This window comes from Procambarus clarkii, chromosome 61, assembly GCF_040958095.1.
Source record: "Procambarus clarkii isolate CNS0578487 chromosome 61, FALCON_Pclarkii_2.0, whole genome shotgun sequence".
Lineage (NCBI taxonomy): Eukaryota > Metazoa > Arthropoda > Malacostraca > Decapoda > Cambaridae > Procambarus > Procambarus clarkii.
Window position 1 is genome coordinate 13,034,286 of NC_091210.1, and position 19,718 is coordinate 13,054,003.

The window sequence follows — 19,718 nt, forward strand, 5'->3', positions numbered from 1 at the left end:
CTCCCCCCCCCCCACACCACAATAGTAATTGGCAGGCTCATCGCGTCAAATGCAAAAAAAATGCAAATTCACTCGTGACGTCACAAACCTGAGCCATCTGCCAGGTAGATATGGGGGGTGTGGGGGAGGGTGTGTGTGGGGGGGGGGGTGTGTGGGGGGGGTGTGGGGGGGGTGTGGGGGGGGTGTGGGGGGGGAGGGGGGGAGGGGGGGCAGGGAGATGGATCTTTTACTTCCTAACAAACAGTATAATAGTTTAAGTAATATCCGGACTCTCCACCGTGGAGAGTTTAGCCCTCCAGGGTACTGTGCTTGTTGCACAGTCCTCCAGGGTACTGTGCTTGTTCCACAGTCCTCCAGGGTACTGTGCTTGTTGCACAGTCCTCCAGGGTACTGTGCTTGCTCCACAGTCCTCCAGGGTACTGTGCTTGTTCCACAGTCCTCCAGGGTACTGTGCTTGCTGCACAGTCCTCCAGGGTACTGTGCTTGTTCCACAGTCCTCCAGGGTACTGTGCTTGCTGCACAGTCCCCCAGGGTACTGTGCTTGTTCCACAGTCCTCCAGGGTACTGTGCTTGTTCCACAGTCCCCCAGGGTACTGTGCTTGCTGCAGTCCCCCAGGGTACTGTGCTTGTTCCACAGTCCTCCAGGGTACTGTGCTTGTTCCACAGTCCCCCAGGGTACTGTGCTTGCTCCACAGTCCTCCAGGGTACTGTGCTTGTTCCACAGTCCTCCAGGGTACTGTGCTTGCTGCACAGTCCCCCAGGGTACTGTGCTTGTTCCACAGTCCCCCAGGGTACTGTGCTTGCTGCACAGTCCCCCAGGGTACTGTGCTTGTTCCACAGTCCTCCAGGGTACTGTGCTTGTTCCACAGTCCCCCAGGGTACTGTGCTTGCTGCACAGTCCTCCAGGGTACTGTGCTTGTTCCACAGTCCCCCAGGGTACTGTGCTTGTTCCACAGTCCTCCAGGGTACTGTGCTTGTTCCACAGTCCCCCAGGGTACTGTGCTTGTTCCACAGTCCCCCAGGGTACTGTGCTTGTTCCACAGTCCTCCAGGGTACTGTGCTTGTTCCACAGTCCCCCAGGGTACTGTGCTTGTTCCACAGTCCACCAGGGTACTGTGCTTGTTCCACAGTCCCCCAGGGTACTGTGCTTGTTCCACAGTCCCCCAGGGTACTGTGCTTGTTCCACAGTCCTCCAGGGTACTGTGCTTGTTCCACAGTCCTCCAGGGTACTGTGCTTGTTCCACAGTCCTCCAGGGTACTGTGCTTGTTCCACAGTCCCCCAGGGTACTGTGCTTGTTCCACAGTCCTCCAGGGTACTGTGCTTGTTCCACAGTCCTCCAGGGTACTGTGCTTGTTCCACAGTCCTCCAGGGTACTGTGCTTGTTCCACAGTCCTCCAGGGTACTGTGCTTGTTCCACAGTCCCCCAGGGTACTGTGCTTGTTCCACAGTCCTCCAGGGTACTGTGCTTGTTCCACAGTCCTCCAGGGTACTGTGCTTGTTCCACAGTCCCCCAGGGTACTGTGCTTGTTCCACAGTCCTCCAGGGTACTGTGCTTGTTCCACAGTCCTCCAGGGTACTGTGCTTGTTCCACAGTCCCCCAGGGTACTGTGCTTGTTCCACAGTCCTCCAGGGTACTGTGCTTGTTCCACAGTCCTCCAGGGTACTGTGCTTGTTCCACAGTCCTCCAGGGTACTGTGCTTGCTGCACAGTCCTCCAGGGTACTGTGCTTGTTCCACAGTCCCCCAGGGTACTGTGCTTGTTCCACAGTCCTCCAGGGTACTGTGCTTGTTCCACAGTCCCCCAGGGTACTGTGCTTGTTCCACAGTCCCCCCGGGTACTGTGCTTGCTCCACAGTCCCCCAGGGTACTGTGCTTGTTCCACAGTTCCCCAGGGTACTGTGCTTGCTGCACAGTCCTCCAGGGTACTGTGCTTGTTCCACAGTCCCCCAGGGTACTGTGCTTGCTCCACAGTCCCCCAGGGTACTGTGCTTGCTCCACAGTTCCCCAGGGTACTGTGCTTGCTCCACAGTCCCCCAGGGTACTGTGCTTGCTCCACAGTCCCCCAGGGTACTGTGCTTGCTCCACAGTACCCTCAGGGTACTGTGCTTGCTCCACAGTACCCTCAGGGTACTGTGCTTGCTCCACAGTCCCCCAGGGTACTGTGCTTGCTCCACAGTCCCCCAGGGTACTGTGCTTGCTCCACAGTCCCCCAGGGTACTGTGCTTGCTCCACAGTACCCTCAGGGTACTGTGCTTGCTCCACAGTCCCCCAGGGTACTGTGCTTGCTCCACAGTCCCCCAGGGTACTGTGCTTGTTCCACAGTCCCCCAGGGTACTGTGCTTGCTGCACAGTACCCTCAGAGTACTGTGCTTGCTGCACAGTCCTCCAGAGTACTGTGCTTGCTCCACAGTCCCCCAGGGTACTGTGCTTGCTCCAGTACTCTTTCACATCAACAACTACAGTACACTTCATCTATACAATGATACAACTATAGTACTGTACCATCCTGTGTAGATTACACTAGGGGGGGGGAACCTGATGGCTGAGTGGACAGCGCTCGGGATTCGTAGTCCTGAGGTTCCGGGTTCGATCTCCGGTGGAGGTGGAAACAAATGGGCAGTTTCTTTCACCTTGATGCCCTTGTTCACCTAGCATTAAATAGGTACCTGGGAGTTAGACAGCTGTCACGGGCTGCTTCCTGGGGGTGTGTAACAAAAAGGAGGCCTGGTCGAGGACCGGGCCGCTAAGCCCCGAAATCATCTCAAGATAACCTCAAGACAACTTCAAGATACATACATAATAATTTACATTTGCTGCAAAATACTCGAGTGTCAGAGACTGGGCCGTGAGGGCGTTGATCCCCGGAACCACTAAAAGGTATAGTTAGAGGGAGAGTGTTTAAAGAGTCTTGGGGGCCATTAGGGAATCGTCTCAGCATACCTGTTGCACCTCTATTTTGGAACGAGGCATTTTTGCACTTCCTGCCTTGCCTCCTGGTCTTCTCTGGCGCTTCTTTCAGATATATATATATATATATATATATATATATATATATATATATATATATATATAAAATTTTAGGATGGGATTATACATTTGTAAATGGCTGAAAACTGTACTTGAAAAGCAAATATTGATTACTTACGTCAGAGATGCGTCAAAAGTTGCATCAAGAGTTGCGTCACTGGTGCGTCATCACCGCCCTGGCCAATACACTCACCTAGAACAATACACAACTGATGTACATACACAAGTACGGCATATATGGCATTTGATTAATGATGACTGACCTAACTGTGGCTATGGGGGAGTGGCAAAGCTCTTTATGCCCCCCTGCTAGTCTTGTTGTGGTTGGGGGGGGGAGGGTGTGGTTGTAGGGGGGTGGTTATAGGGGGGGGGGATTGTAGGGGGGGGGTTGTGGCAGCCTCCACTATATACACAATTAGAAGTTATATGACTAAAGAAACATTATACATGGCGTTATACATTCCACAACAGTCTGGACGACCAGGATCAGCCAGCTACTTAATGAACAAAATATGACCATTTATGAGGCCTGGTGGCTGAGTGAACAACGCTCGGGATTCGTAATCCTAGAGTCCGGGGGATCAATCCCTGGTAATGGCGGAAACAGACAGTTTCTTTCACTCTATACCCCTGTTACCTAGCAGTAAAATAGGTACCTGGGTGTTAGTCAGCTGTCACGGGCTGCTTCCTGGGGGTGGAGGCCTGGTCGAGGACCGGGCCGCAGGGACACTAAAGCCCCGAAATCATCTCAAGATAACCTCAAGATAATGGTGACAAGGGCCGAACGGACACGAACTGAGCCGGTCCAAGGGACCCGGCTGCCAACTGTATAGTTACCCCTGAACAACATCTTCCCACAAGGATCGTTTTCTGTTGGTTAAAATCGTATGTATATATATATATATATATATATATATATATATATATATATATATATATATATATATATATATATATATATATATAATGTTAAGAAGTTTTAGGTCCATCAGGGGGCCAGATCCACGAAGCAGTTACGCAAGCACTTACGAACCTGAGGGACGCATATAATCACTTGACGCAACAGACTATTGGTTCTAGCGCCCTGCATGCCCACACATCCATCACACCGCTACTGGGCGGTGTCAATATCCCTAAAGCTGATCATCATGGATTAAGGAATCACTTGGGGATGTGTAAATTTGGGAACAGGGCCCAGGGGGGCCCCGACAGTACACTGGATTATAACGTATAGCAACGCTCAATACTTAACACATATACACACTGGGGGGCCTGACGGCTGAGTGGAGAGCTCTCAGGATTCGTAGTCCTAGGGGATCGATCCCCGGCGATGGTGGAAACAATTGGGCAGAGTTTGTTTCCTGATGCTCCTGTTCACCTAGTAGTAAATAGGTAACTGGGAGTTAGATTATTGCTACGGCCTGCTTCCTCTGTGTGTGTGTGTGTGTGTGTGTGTGTGTGGGGTTATCTTGAGGTTATCTTGAGATGATTTCGGGGCTTTTAGTGTCCCCGCGGCCCGGTCCTCGACCAGGCCTCCACCCCCAGGAAGCAGCCTGTGACAGCTAACTAACACCCAGGTACCTATTTTACTGCTAGGTAACAGGGGCATAGGGTGAAAAACTCTGCCCATTGTTTCTCCCCGGCGCCTGGGATCGAAGCCAGGACCACAGTATCACAAGTCCAGCGTGCTGTCCGCTCGGCCGACCGGCTCCCCTCAGCCACACCACCACTGCGCCACAGCACGTGTCCACTAATCGACTTTCAAGGCCTGAGAGAGGAAGACGGGGCCGCCGTGAGGTAGCTACAGGGAGCAGCAGTCTAGCGGTTAGCAGCGTGACAGCTAGCAGTCCTCTGCTTAATTCCTGTACCTTCTCCCTCAGGCAGACTACAGCAATCTTCCTGTAGACCCACATATACCTGGAGCATACCTGGAGACGGTTTCAAGAGTTTTTTCCTCCCTGAGACGAATAATTTAGGTGTTTTATCTCGTCTATACGTGCCCAATATGTTCTCTGTATTCCCTCTATTTCAACAATCTCTCCTGCTCCCTGCAATGTTGAACTTGGCAACTTTCTAACGATGCTTGTGGGGTATTGACACCACATCTTCCAAATTAAATGTGAAAGATTGAAGTCTTCTAGAAGAATGATATTCAGGAAAATTTCGGATCAATTCCCATAGAATTTTTTCCCACTTGCCAGATTCTTCGGCTGTCGGATGCCAGGTCTTGTGTGAGAGAAAATAACTTTTTCCTTTCCTTAATTATGAGCAGTAGTACCTGGAATATACCTGAATAGGGTTTCGGGAGTAGTTCTACCCCCTGAGCTCGACTTGTGATAACTTAGAGTAATATAAAAACGCAATTTATTAAAAGAGGGGGGCGACAACCCCCTCACATGGGGAGTGGGGGCTGTGTGTCAGAGTGTAAGTGTTTTCAAGTTCCCGGGTGTTGAGAGTGCCAGGAGTGCCACCCTGGACACCAGTAGCAGCAGGCACCCACACGTCCACAGGCACAAGTGCCAGAATTATTAAACGACACTTGATTGTTGGTAAGTACTTGATCGGGTTCCGGTATAAGACGATTATGGCCTTACACGCATAAACTCTGGCCACCACCTGGCCACCACCTGGCCCTGGCCACCACCTGGCCCTGGCCACCACCTGGCCCCTGGCCACCACCTGGCCCTGGCCACCACCTGGCCCCTGGCCACCACCTGGCCCTGGCCACCACCTGGCCCCTGGCCACCACCTGGCCCTGGCCACCACCTGGCCCTGGCCACCACCTGGCCCCTGGCCACCACCTGGCCCCTGGCCACCACCTGGCCCTGGCCACCACCTGGCCCTGGCCACCACCTGGCCCTGGCCACCACCTGGCCCTGGCCACCACCTGGCCCCTGGCCACCACCTGGCCCCTGGCCACCACCTGGCCCTGGCCACCACCTGGCCCTGGCCACCACCTGGCCCTGGCCACCACCTGGCCCTGGCCACCACCTGGCCCTGGCCACCACCTGGCCACCACCTGGCCCTGGCCACCACCTGGCCCCTGGCCACCACCTGCCCCGGGGCCACACCCACGGTCCCACGCCCCGGGGGCCACACCCACAGACCTACACCCCGGGGCCACACCCACGAACCCACACCCCCGGGGGCCACACCCACGGACCCACACCCGGTGCCGGACCCACACCCCGGGGGCCACACCCACGGACCTACACCCCGGGGCCACACCCACGGACCCACGCCCCGGGGGCCACACCCACGCCCCGGGGTCACACCCACGGACCCACACCCCGGGGGGCCACACCCATGGACCCACACCCCGGGGGGCCACACCCATGGACCCACGCCCCGGGACCCACACCCACGGACCCACGCTCCGGGGGCCCACACCCACGGACCCACACCCCGGGGGCCACACCCACGGACCCACACCACGGGGGCCACACCGGGGGCCAGGCCAGGGGGGGGGGGTGCCAGCCGTGCCCCCGGTAACAGGGCCACGGAGAGCCTTGGTGGTGACTCAAGTTATTTACGGTCTCTCTACCCCCCCCTAACCCCCCTCCGGGGAGGGGTGGTCGTGGCGGAGGGGTAGTCGTTATGGAGAAGTGGTCGTGGTAGCGGGTACCAGGTGATAGTGGTCGTAGTAGGTAGAATATACGTTAAAATGCGACGTTCTATTACGAGAACTGCTTGTACTAGGCTAAAAGGTCTTTATGGTAGTTAGGTCTCTAATTACCAGGAACCTTATGCCTTGTGGGTTACAATGTACCTATTCTGACATTCTTTGTCGAACCTGGGGCCAGATTCACGAAGTAGTTACGCAGGCACTTACGAACCTGGGGCCAGATTCACGAAGTAGTTACGCAAGCACTTACGAACCTGGGGGCCAGATTCATGAAGTAGTTATGCAAGCACTTACGAACCTGGGGCCAGATTCACGAAGTAGTTACGCAAGCACTTACGAACCTGGGGCCAGATTCACGAAGCAGTTACGCAAGCACTTACGAACCTGGGGCCAGATTCACGAAGCAGTTACGCAAGCACTTACGAACCTGGGGCCAGATTCACGAAGTAGTTACGCAAGCACTTACGAACCTGGGGCCAGATTCACGAAGCAGTTACGCAAGCACTTACGAACCTGGGGCCAGATTCATGAAGCAGTTACGCAAGCACTTACGAACCTGGGGGCCAGATTCACGAAGCAGTTACGCAAGCACTTACGAACCTGGGGGCCAGATTCATGAAGTAGTTACGCAAGCACTTACGAACCTGGGGCCAGATTCACGAAGTAGTTACGCAAGCACTTACGAACCTGGGGCCAGATTCACGAAGCAGTTACGCAAGCACTTACGAACCTGGGGGCCAGATTCATGAAGTAGTTATGCAAGCACTTACGAACCTGGGGCCAGATTCACGAAGCAGTTACGCAAGCACTTACGAACCTGGGGCCAGATTCACGAAGTAGTTACGCAGGCACTTACGAACCTGGGGCCAGATTCACGAAGCAGTTACGCAAGCACTTACGAACCTGGGGGCCAGATTCATGAAGTAGTTATGCAAGCACTTACGAACCTGGGGCCAGATTCACGAAGTAGTTACGCAAGCACTTACGAACCTGGGGCCAGATTCACGAAGCAGTTACGCAAGCACTTACGAACCTGGGGCCAGATTCACGAAGCAGTTACGCAAGCACTTACGAACCTGGGGCCAGATTCACGAAGTAGTTACGCAGGCACTTACGAACCTGGGGCCAGATTCACGAAGCAGTTACGCAAGCACTTACGAACCTGGGGGCCAGATTCATGAAGTAGTTATGCAAGCACTTACGAACCTGGGGCCAGATTCACGAAGTAGTTACGCAAGCACTTACGAACCTGGGGCCAGATTCACGAAGCAGTTACGCAAGCACTTACGAACCTGGGGCCAGATTCACGAAGCAGTTACGCAAGCACTTACGAACCTGGGGGCCAGATTCATGAACTAGTTATGCAAGCACTTACGAACCTGGGGCCAGATTCATGAAGTAGTTATGCAAGCACTTACGAACCTGGGGCCAGATTCACGAAGTAGTTACGCAAGCACTTACGAACCTGGGGCCAGATTCACGAAGCAGTTACGCAAGCACTTACGAACCTGGGGCCAGATTCACGAAGTAGTTACGCAAGCATTTACGAACCTGGGGCCAGATTCACGAAGCAGTCACGCAAGTACTTACGAACCTGGGGCCAGATTCACGAAGCAGTTACGCAGGCACTTACAAACCTGGAGCCAGATTCACGAAGCAGTCACGCAAGTACTTACGAACCTGGGGCCAGATTCACGAAGCAGTCACGCAAGTACTTACGAACCTGGGGCCAGATTCACAAAGCAGTTACGCAAGCACTTACTAACCTTCCCCCCCCCCCCTCCCCAGATGGGGGGAGGGACACTTATTTCCAAATCGGTCCACACAATCAGCTGATGCGACGCTGCCACGTCTACACCTCTCAAGCTAGAATCTATATTGTGGATTATATATGCATAAACAATCTAATAGAGATTGATAAACATGGCAATATAAGACAGACACTATATTCAACACTTGGCAAGAATCAGTTGGGAATATTGGAATTATTAACAGAAAAGTCGTTAGAAATCTGTCAACATTGTCTAGATCTAAACGCGCGGGTAGGGGGAGGCTGCTTTAAATCGTCAGTCGGTTAATGGACATCAAGAGAGACGGACGCGTTGACTCCGGGCTCTAAGTCCTATTAAGTTGTCACTGTTCTGGATTTCCTATCATGTTTAGTCCATTAATATACCTAGTTAGAAGATAATTTTGTGGATTCTTGTATGACAATTTCCTGTTTAAATGAATTTGTGGTTGGTGTGAATGCCAGCATTATCCTCACTAATTTGACCTTATTGAATTCCTCAGATTAGGCAAAATTGTAATTTAACTTTGTTAATAATAATAATAAATGCCAGGATTTATCTTTAGCCTAATTATCTTAGCGGTGCAAGGACTGTGCCCTGGGGTACAGAGCAGTGGTGCAAGGACTGTACCCTGGGGTACAGAGCAGCGGTGCAAGGACTGTGCCCTGGGGTACAGAGCAGTGGTGCAAGGACTGTACCCTGGGGTACAGAGCAGCGGTGCAAGGACTGTGCCCTGGGGTACAGTGCAGCGGTGTAAGGACTGTGCCCTGGGGTACAGAGCAGTGGTGCAAGGACTGTGCCCTGGTGTACAGAGCAGCGGTGCAAGGACTGTACCCTGGGGTACAGAGCAGTGGTGCAAGGACTGTACCCTGGGGTACAGAGCAGTGGTGCAAGGACTGTACCCTGGGGTACAGAGCAGCGGTGCAAGGACTGTGCCCTGGGGTACAGAGCAGCGGTGCAAGGACTGTGCCCTGGGGTACAGTGCAGCGGTGTAAGGACTGTGCCCTGGGGTACAGAGCAGTGGTGCAAGGACTGTGCCCTGGTGTACAGAGCAGTTGTACAAGGACTGTGCCCTGGGGTACAGAGCAGCGGTGCCAAGGAGCAGCAGCAGCAGGGGCCAGCAGGAGAAGCAGCAGCAGGAGGAGAGAGACAGTGGGGTGAGAGAGCGCATTACCGCGGGTCCGGGCCACGTGAAGGCGCGATGACCCACGTTGGGCAACACGCCCCCCGGGAAGAACAGCGGCAGGGCGGCGGCTGCTCCTGCTGCTGCTGCTGCTGCTGCTGGCCGACGTGCAGCAGCAACCACCGCCGCTTGCCCAGGCTAATCGTCGGCGTTCAACTGCGCATCGCAGCACGGCCCAGCTGTTCCGTGTGCAACTGCGCATCGTAGCTCGGCCCCGGGTCTGCCCGACAACCGCTGGGGTGGTGCGCGACCCTGGCGGGGGGGGGGGGGGGAAGCAGGGGGGGTCTGGGACGATGGATTACAGCCACTATCCCCCCGGAGGGGGTCCAAGGACACGGGGGGCGGGGCGGGGGGGCGCTCGGGGTATGAGGACGGCAAAATGTTGGAGCGAGGAGCAGTCCCCGTGGACCCCAGGCCACCACCGTGGCCCCCAGACCACCAGCGTGGACCCCAGACCACCACCGTGGACCCCAGGCCACCACCGTGGACCCCAGGCCACCACCGTGGACCCCAGACCACCACCGTGGACCCCAGGCCACCACCGTGGACCCCAGGCCACCACCGTGGACCCCCAGACCACTAGCGTGGACCCCAGACCACCAGCGTGGACCCCAGGCCACCACCGTGGACCCCAGACCACCACCGTGGATCCCAGGCCATCAGCGTGGACCCCAGACCACCAGCGTGGACCCCAGACCACCAGCGTGGACCCCAGACCACCACCGTGGACCCCAGACCACCACCAGGGACCCCAGGCCACCACCAGGGACCCCAGGCCACCACCGTGGACCCCCAGACCACCACCGTGGACCCCAGACCACCACCAGGGACCCCAGACCACCACCAGGGACCCCAGACCACCACCAGGGACCCCAGACCACCACCAGGTACCCCAGACCACCACCAGGTACCCCAGACCACCACCAGGGACCCCAGACCACCACCAGGGACCCCAGACCACCACCAGGGACCCCAGACCACCACCGTGGACCCCAGACCACCACCAGGGACCCCAGACCACCACCAGGGACCCCAGACCACCACCAGGGACCCCAGACCACCACCAGGGACCCCAGACCACCACCAGGGACCCCAGACCACGACTGGGGTCCGTGGTCTGACCTCTGTACAGCACCTTTGGGATGTTTATTTTTTCACAGCTAACCGGTGTTTGAAGTCATGTGTGTGTGTGTGTGTGTGTGTGTGTGTGTGTGTGTGTGTGTGTGTGTGTGTGTGTGTGTGTGTGTGTGTGTGTGTGTGTGTGTGTGTGGCAGCGTGTGTGTGTGTGTGTGTGTGTGTGTGTACTCACCTAGTTGTACTTGCGGGGGTTGAGCTCTGGCTCTTTGGTCCCGCCTCTCAACTGTCAATCAACAGGTGTACAGGTTCCTGAGCCTATTGGGCTCTATCATATCTACACTTGAAACTGTGTATGGAGTCAGCCTCCACCACATCACTGCCTAATGCATTCCATTTGTCAACCACTCTGACACTAAAAAAGTTCTTTCTAATATCTCTGTGGCTACCATAGAGCTGTGTGTGTGTGTGTGTGTGGCACTCAGTAGCCGTGCCCAGAGTGCCAACACTTGGGCACTCTTCCTCGTGTGGGGGCATAATGTTGACACCTGTTTCCAGTGCCCGCCACCACCGCCGCCCATCTCTCACCCACTAAAGAACTAACTTCATAAACACCAAAAAAGGCTCCCCTGATCATCCAGACTGTGATTCAGACGTCACGCTGCGTGTAACGCCATCCACCAACAGCTTGGTTGACCCATAGGATGACATTGATCCACGGGGCTAGCACAACTACCTCCTAACCCAACCCCGCGCTTTTCTGCAAGTCGGCGTTCGATCCCCGACGGTTGAAGTAGTTGGGCATCATTTGCTTGCCCTGGCATCCCTCCCAAGTCTGCCTGGATTTACCTTATATCTGGAGGGTGGTCTGAGAGTTGTCCCACTCCCCAAGCCCGAAGCCAGGCTTGATTTGAGATAACTTGGTCCACCAGGCTGTTGCTTGGAGCGGCCCGCAGGCCCACATATCCACTACAACCTGGTTGGCCATATGTAAAGATCATGTTGTAACCCATTACCGAGCGCAAGATACGACTGATATCATACATAACCCTAAAACATGAGATATCATGCTAGGATGACACGAAGCTGTAGCAGTGTAATGGGATTGTTTGATTGACAAAGATTAAGCCAGCCAAATGATGGCACGGGCATGAATAGCCCGTAAGTGGTGGCCCTTTTGAGCCATTACCAGTATCAATACCAGGTACTGGGGACCTGTGGCTGGGGTATGGGACCCCCAGTGGGCAGAGTACCCAAGAGTACCGTAGAGCTACCCTCACCCCCAAGGTCATGCCCCACACCCCTCCCTTGGGGCACCACCTTGGGCACACTGACCTGGGCTTGGCTAAGCATTTGGGTTAACTGTTAAACTCTTGCATTGTTTGTCCTGTCATTTACATCTTATTTCTTGACCAGTTATTCCTTGGGACTTCATTTAATAGGTTTTTTCTCCATGTTCACGTTTGTGAAATATTGTGTATTTCGTAATAAAATACGGTTTTTGGGAACAAAAAGTTCCAAGCAGCACGGTCTATGGTGATCCCGCGGTGGACTTCGCGACAGGAAGGTTGTCGAGATCGTCTGGGGACATTTTCAATGTTATGGACTTTCGGTATCTTCATTCTGAAAGTCCAAAGGGACTTAGGTTACTTGTTGCATCCCGTTTTCTTCATGTGTCACATCGTACAAAATAGGGGTTATCTTGAGATGATATCTTCTTGAGATGATTTCGGGGCTTTTTAGTGTCCCCGCGGCCCGGTCCTCGACCAGGCCTCCACCCCCAGGAAGCAGCCCGTGACAGCTGACTAACAGCCAGGTACCTATTTTACTGCTAGGTAACAGGGGCATAGGGTGAAAAACTCTGCCCATTGTTTCTCGCCGGCGCCTGGGATCGAACCCAGGACCACAGGATCACAAGTACAGTGTGCTCTCAGCTCGGCCGATCGGCTCCATGGGTACATATCTCTCAGGAGAAGAAGATTTCTGGGCACTTCAGGGCAGGTCTGAGTAGATTAAAGTCAGGAATGCTTGTGGACCATCTTGCAAGGGGCTACAGGGTCACCCTTGGCGCTGGCCGGAGGTCTCCACCTCACCTCTCCCTGGGGAAGAGAAGGGGATACTCTCCCCTGGGGGAGAGAAGGGGATACTCTCCCCTGGGGACTTCAGGTCAGAGTTGACCAGAAGTTGACCATTTTGCGGTTGGATCTTCAGACAGGAGCGAGTCCTTGTGGGGCCGCTAGTGCCCTAAGGCGGTGTACCTTCAGGTTCGCCCGAAGCCTGGCCACAGGGTCGAGGCTCGGCCGGAGAGGGGGGACGGGGGGGGGGGAGTTCTGGACGTGACCTCCGTGCCCCTCCCCCCCCCCCCCCCCACAGTTCACCACGGCGACGCCCCTCCTCGCCCGTGTCTTACACGACCCCCACCACCACCACCTACCCTGCCCCACATAGGGCGGGTATTTACTGTAAACACATCAGGGATGGCCACCAGTGTATCACGGCAGGGCAGGGGTAAAGTAGGGTAGACAGGGCAAGCAGGGCAGGCAGGGCAGGGCAAGCAGGCAGGCAGAGCAGGGCTTGACAAGCAGGGCAGGGCAAGAGCAATCAGGGCAGGAGCAAGCAGGGCACAAGCAAGCAGGGCACAAGCAGGGCAGGCAGGGCAAGCAGGCAGGCAGAGCAGGGCTTGGCAAGCAGGCAGGCAGGGCAAGCAGGCAGGTAGAGCACGGTAGAGCAGGGCAGGGGAGGAGCAAGCACGGCAAGCAGGCAGGGTTCCCCGGGCGGTATGCGAGGCGTCACGCTCCCGGCGGCCCGGGTACTGCTGCCCCCTAGGTTAAAATAGCAGTCACTCCCCCGCCCCCACTCCCACACCCCCGCCCCCACTCCCACACCCCCGTCCCCACTCCCACACCCCCGCCCCCACTCCCACACCCCCGCCACCACTCCCACACCCCCGCCCCCACTCCCACACCCCCGCCCCCACTCCCACACCCCCGCCCCCACTCCCACACCCCCGCCGCCACTCCCACACCCCCGCCCCCACTCCCACACCCCCGCCACCACTCCCACACCCCCGCCCCCACTCCCACACCCCCGCCCCCACTCCCACTCCCCCGCCCCCACTCCCACACCCCCGCCCCCACTCCCACACCCCCGCCACCACTCCCACACCCCCGCCCCCACTCCCACACCCCCGCCACCACTCCCACACCCCCGCCACCACTCCCACACCCCCGCCACCACTCCCACACCCCCGCCCCCACTCCCACACCCCCGCCGCCACTCCCACAGCCCCGCCCCCACTCCCACACCCCCGCCACCACTCCCACACCCCCGCCCCCACTCCCACACCCCCGCCCCCACTCCCACACCCCCGCCACCACTCCCACACCCCCGCCACCACTCCCACACCCCCGCCCCCACTCCCACACCCCCACTCCCACACCCCCGCCCCCACTCCCACACCCCCGCCCCCACTCCCACACCCCCATTCACCACATTCAAGATCCTCAAGGGAATCGACAGGGTAGATAAAGACTATTTAACACAAGGGACACACGCACAAGGGGCACACGCACAAGGGGCACACGCACAAGGGGACACAGGTGGAAACTGAGTGCCCAAATAAGCCACATAGATATTAGAAAGAACTTTTTAGTGTCAGAGTGGTTGACAAATGGAATGCATTAGGCAGTGATGTGGTGGAGGCTGACTCCATACACAGTTTCAAGTGTAGATATGATAGAGCCCAGTAGGCTCAGGAACCTGTACACCTATTGATTGACAGTTGAGAGGCGGGACCAAAGAGCCAGAGCTCAACCCCTGCAAGCACAACTAGGTGAGTACTCCCGGACCACCGTCACCACTTCACTAGTTTACATTTATTTAAAATTACAGTTTACGAAAGAGTAAACTGGCCAATCAACTGTTGTTATTGTTACAAACTGGTGCTTCTCCAGCTCGTCAGCTGTTTAATGTAAACAATGTCGCCCCCCAAAGACTGAGAAAAGATGAACAGGTTAGCAAGTGCTTGTGTAAGTGCCAACCCGTCCTCGACTCGAGTCCATTCCATCCAGCGGTCGACCCCACACACGCATTCATCATTTGTTCACACCTAACACCTAACCAGTGGCTAAATATGCACAATAATATATAACAATATTAATTTATATTTGAGAAAATTCCTATTTTGAATGAACAGCATGTTAAAATTGTTAAATGTGTCTTTGGGGTCGACCGCTGGATGGAATGGCCACCCACCTGCTCCACACTCATAGATATACCATGTTACTGTGATGTCCTCGCGTATTACAACCACCAAATGTCACAGTAACTACTGTTTATATCCACCAAACTACCACAGTAACTACTGTTTACAACCACCAAACTGTCACAGTAACTACTGTTTATATCCACCAAACTACCACAGTAACTACTGTTTACAACCACCAAACTACCACAGTAACTACTGTTTACAACCACCAAACTGTCACAGTAACCACTGGTACTCACCCTCAACACGTCCTCGTCAATTCGGCTTACCTAAAAAAAAACAGAAAATTATCAACTTTAGAATTCCAGGTACTCAGGTACGGCAAAAATGAGGACCTTAAACATAATACAGAGTACAAAACACAATCAAACGTGCCCATAGTAGGAAAACAGCATGTAAAGAATTTGGGAATAATAATGTCTGACGACCTAACGTTTAGGGAGCATAACCAAGCAAATATTGCGTCAGCCAGAAAAATGATAGGATGGATTACGAGAACTTTCAAATCCAGGGATCCCATCACAATGGTTGTACTCTTCAAGTCACTTGTGTTGTCCCGTCTTGAGTACTGCTCAGTACTCACTTCCCCCTTCAGAGCAGGAGAGATTGCTGAAATAGAGGGAATACAGAGAACATATACGGCACGCATAGACGAGATAAAACACCTAAATTATTGGGATCGTCTCAAAGCTCTCCAAATGTACTCTCTAGAAAGGAGACGAGAGAGATACCAAATAATATACACCTGGAAGATACTGGAGGGCCAAGTACCAAATCTACACAGTAAAATAACAACGTACTGGAGTGAACGACATGGAAGAAAATGTAGAATAGAACCAGTGAAGAGCAGAGGTGCCATAGGCACAATCAGAGAACACTGTATAAACATCAGAGGTCCAGTGAAGAGCAGAGGTGCCATAGGCACAATCAGAGAACACTGTATAAACATCAGAGGTCCGCGGTTGTTCAACGTCCTCCCAGCGAGCATAAGAAATATTGCCGGAACAACCGTTATCTTGAGGTTATCTTGAGATGATTTCGGGGCTTTTTAGTGTCCCCGCGGCCCGGTCCTCGACCAGGCCTCCACCCCCAGGAAGCAGCCCGTGACAGCTGACTAACACCCAGATACCTATTTTACTGCTAGGTAACAGGGGCATAGGGTGAAAGAAACTCTGCCCATTGTTTCTCGCCGGCGCCTGGGATCGAACCCAGGACCACAGGCTCACAAGTCCCGCGTGCTGTCCGCTCGGCCGACCGGCTCCCTACCGTGGACATCTTCAAGAGAAAACTGGACGGTTTTCTAAGAGAAGTTCCGGATCAGCCGGGCTGTGGTGGGTATGTGGGCCTGCGGGCCGCTCCAAGCAACAGCCTGGTGGACCAAACTCTCACAAGTCAAGCCTGGCCTCGGGCCGGGCTTGGGCAGTAGAAGAACTCCCAGAACCCCATCAACCAGGTATATGTGGGCCTGCGGGCCGCTCCAAGCAACAGCCTGGTGGACCAAACTCTCACAAGTGAAGCCTGGCCTCGGGCCGGGCTTGGGGAGTAGAAGAACTCCCAGAACCCCATCAACCAGGTATATGTGGGCCTGCGGGCCGCTCCAAGCAACAACCTGGTGGACCAAACTCTCACAAGTCAAGCCTGGCCTCGGGCCGGGCTTGGGGAGTAGAAGAACTCCCAGAACCCCATCAACCAGGTATATGTGGGCCTGCGGGCCGCTCCAAGCAACAGCCTGGTGGACCAAACTCTCACAAGTCAAGCCTGGCCTCGGGCCGGGCTTGGGCAGTAGAACAACTCCCAGAACCCCATCAACCAGGTATATGTGGGCCTGCGGGCCGCTCCAAGCAACAGCCTGGTGGACCAAACTCTCACAAGCCAAGCCTGGCCTCGGGCCGGGCTTGGGCAGTAGAACAACTCCCAGAACCCCATCAACCAGGTGTGTGGAGGCCCCGGGCAGGTGTGTGGAGGCACCAGGCAGGTGTGTGGAGACCCCAGACAGGTGTGTAGAGGCCCCCGGGGCAGGTGTGGACCAGCATAGATCTGCAAAAACCTGTAAATGGCTGAGTCACGATGACTTCAGAGGTAAGGACACCCCATAATTATAACGGTCCCCCCTGACCCCCCTACAACCCCCCACCCCCCACAGTCACATGTATCAGCGTAACGCCAGCCACGTGTACCAGGTGAACCTGTATCAACCCCAACTTGTACCCTGCTTAACTCTACACCCCCCCCCCCGCGCACACACACACACACACACGCACGCACACACACACGCACACACAGAACGGCGAGTACACACCACTGCCTTTACGCTTATTACGCAAGCACAAATAATACCTTAGTGTGTGTACTCGGTAACCTGTGTGTGTGTGTGTGTGTGTGTGTGTGTGTGTGTGTGTGTGTGTGTGTGTGTGTGTGTGTGTGTGTGTGTGTGTGTGTGTGTGTGTGTGTGTGGTTACCTAGTTGTGTTTGCTGGAGGTTGAGCTTTGGCTCTTTGGTCCCGCCTCTCAACTGTCAATCAAATGGTGTACAGATTCCTGAGCCTATTGGGCTCTATCATATCTACACTTGAAACTGTGTATGGAGTCAGCCTCCACCACATCACTCACACACACACACACACACACACACACACACACACACACACACACACACGTGCGTGTGAGTGTACACACACGCGCGCGCATGCGTGTAGCAGGGCTGGAGGCAAGGCCGCACGTCTGACCAGAAATGTGCGATTTAAATTGATATCCGCTAACTGCTTCCGCACAGTTGCCAACTTTCTCTTTAAACCCTCTCCTTTTCTCCATCTGTCGCTGGACAGAACCCGTCCCTTCCCGTCAGGCCAACGTACCGTCCATGGCCCCTAAATCACCAATCACCTCCCAGACACAACAGAACCAGCCACCAATACGCCGCGTAACAATGACTTACGCCAAACACCATGAATGAAAGTTGGACAAGACCGCGGGTGACATCTGGCAACCCCGCACCTACTTATCAACAATTTCCAACTTTAAGTCAAATGATGACCACCTGGATGGCAACACCCAGCGTTTGTATATACACTTGTATCTTTGTTTTAACTCTATATATACCCCGTCTAGTGCTGTCTTTGTCGAGTGTGTTTGTTAAAGTAGATATGTACTTGTCTTAGAGGCATATATGAGTAGTGGTAAGGGTGGTATAGAGGATTGTAGAGGGAGGAAGTAATACCCTAACTGAGAACTCCGGAGTTTCAAGTTCAAGGTTGTGAGAGATATTGTGTGTGTGTGAGAGAGAGAGAGAGAGAGAGAGAGAGAGAGAGAGAGAGAGAGAGAGAGAGAGAGAGAGAGAGAGAGAGAGAGAGAGAGAGAGAGAGAGAGAGAGAACAGAGAGAAACAGAGACAGACAGAGAGAGAGAGAGAGACAGAGAGAAACAGAGACAGACAGAGAGAGAGAGAGAGAGAGAGAGAGAGAGAGAGAGAGAGAGAGACAGAGACAGAGACAGAGACAGAGACAGAGAGAGAGAGAGAGAGAGAGAGAGAGAGAGAGAGAGAGAGAGAGAGACAGAGAGAGGAGACAGACAGACAGAGAGAGGAGACAGACAGAGACAGAGAGAGGAGGCAGACAGAGACAGAGAGAGGAGGCAGACAGAGACAGAGAGGAGGCAGACAGAGACAGAGAGACACAGACACAGAGACAGAGAGAGAGAGGGAAAAAGAGAGCGAGGAGGAGTATTACCAAGTAAATTGCAGCTTTGTAACAATATCAGATCATCCGCCAGAGGCGTTTGAGAACCAGGTGCTGACCTAGGGGGGGGGTCGTTAGACGGGGTGGTCGTTAGACGGGGTGGTCGTTAGACGGGGTGATTAAAGGGGTTTATGTAGGGGTAATGGTAGATGAAGAAGTGTCAATAACCCACAATTGAAAATTAACCCCCAAAAACCAATTCAAACTCCCCATACACACAGGCCAAATACGAGCCCAGGAGCTGAACCCCAACCTTGGCAACCAGCTCATCAACCCCCATGGAACAAAAACAGCAAATACCATCTATATTTCGGTAGAGAACAAACACATTCCAAGAGGAACAAAAAAGCCTAGCGGACAAAAACATAGCCTAGCGGTTGTAAGATGGCAACAGTGTGTATTGAGGATATAATTATGGTAACACTGAACAAGAAATTCTGAATGAACAACTGCTACTTGGCAACACTGTACCACAACACTAGCTCTTGATGGGGTGGTGGTTGTTTCTTGTTCCTCTCTGGCTCTTGCTCTCTGGCTCTTGCTTTCTCTTTCTCTCTGGCTCTTGCTCTCTCTTTCTCTCTGGTTCTTGCTCTCTCTTTCTCTGGTTCTTGCTCTCTCTTTCTCTGGCTCTTGCTCTCTCTTTCTCTCTGGCTCTTGCTCTCTCTTTCTCTCTGGCTCTTGCTCTCTCTTTCTCTCTGGCTCTTGCTCTCTCTTTCTCTCTGGCTCTTGCTCTCTCTTTCTCTCTGGCTCTTGCTCTCTCTTTCTCTCTGGCTCTTACTCTCTCTCTCTGGCTCTTATTCTCTCTCTCTCTCTGGCTCTTGCTCTCTCTCTCTCTGGCTCTTGCTCTCTCTTTCTCTGGCGCTTGCTCTCTTTCTTTCTCTCTAGTGACGCTATGAATCATCACAGTGACGCAAGAGACGCAGAGAATGAACGTGGTGACGCAGGAGCAGACGCAGACGCCCAAGACAGCTCTGGCGTACACAAACAACACACACTAAGCAACACGTGGTGTAACTAACA

The 19,718-nt window shown here is 54.2% G+C and overlaps 1 protein-coding gene across 6 annotated transcripts in view; it reads right to left on the bottom strand.

Annotated features, from left to right (window-relative positions):
* Positions 1 to 19,718, bottom strand: part of LOC123774404 (mucin-2) — a 163,116-nt gene that overhangs the window by 111,709 nt on the left and 31,689 nt on the right. For 3 of the 6 annotated variants that reach the window (XM_045768656.2, XM_045768659.2, XM_045768658.2), the window contains exons 2-3: positions 15,206 to 15,235; positions 3,146 to 3,220 (exon numbers count right to left, since the gene is read on the bottom strand). The gene's annotated coding sequence lies outside the window, so the exon portion shown is untranslated. The remainder of the gene's footprint in view (positions 1 to 3,145; positions 3,221 to 15,205; positions 15,236 to 19,718) is intronic. The other 3 variants (XM_069307819.1, XM_045768657.2, XM_045768660.2) reach the window with 1 other exon arrangement.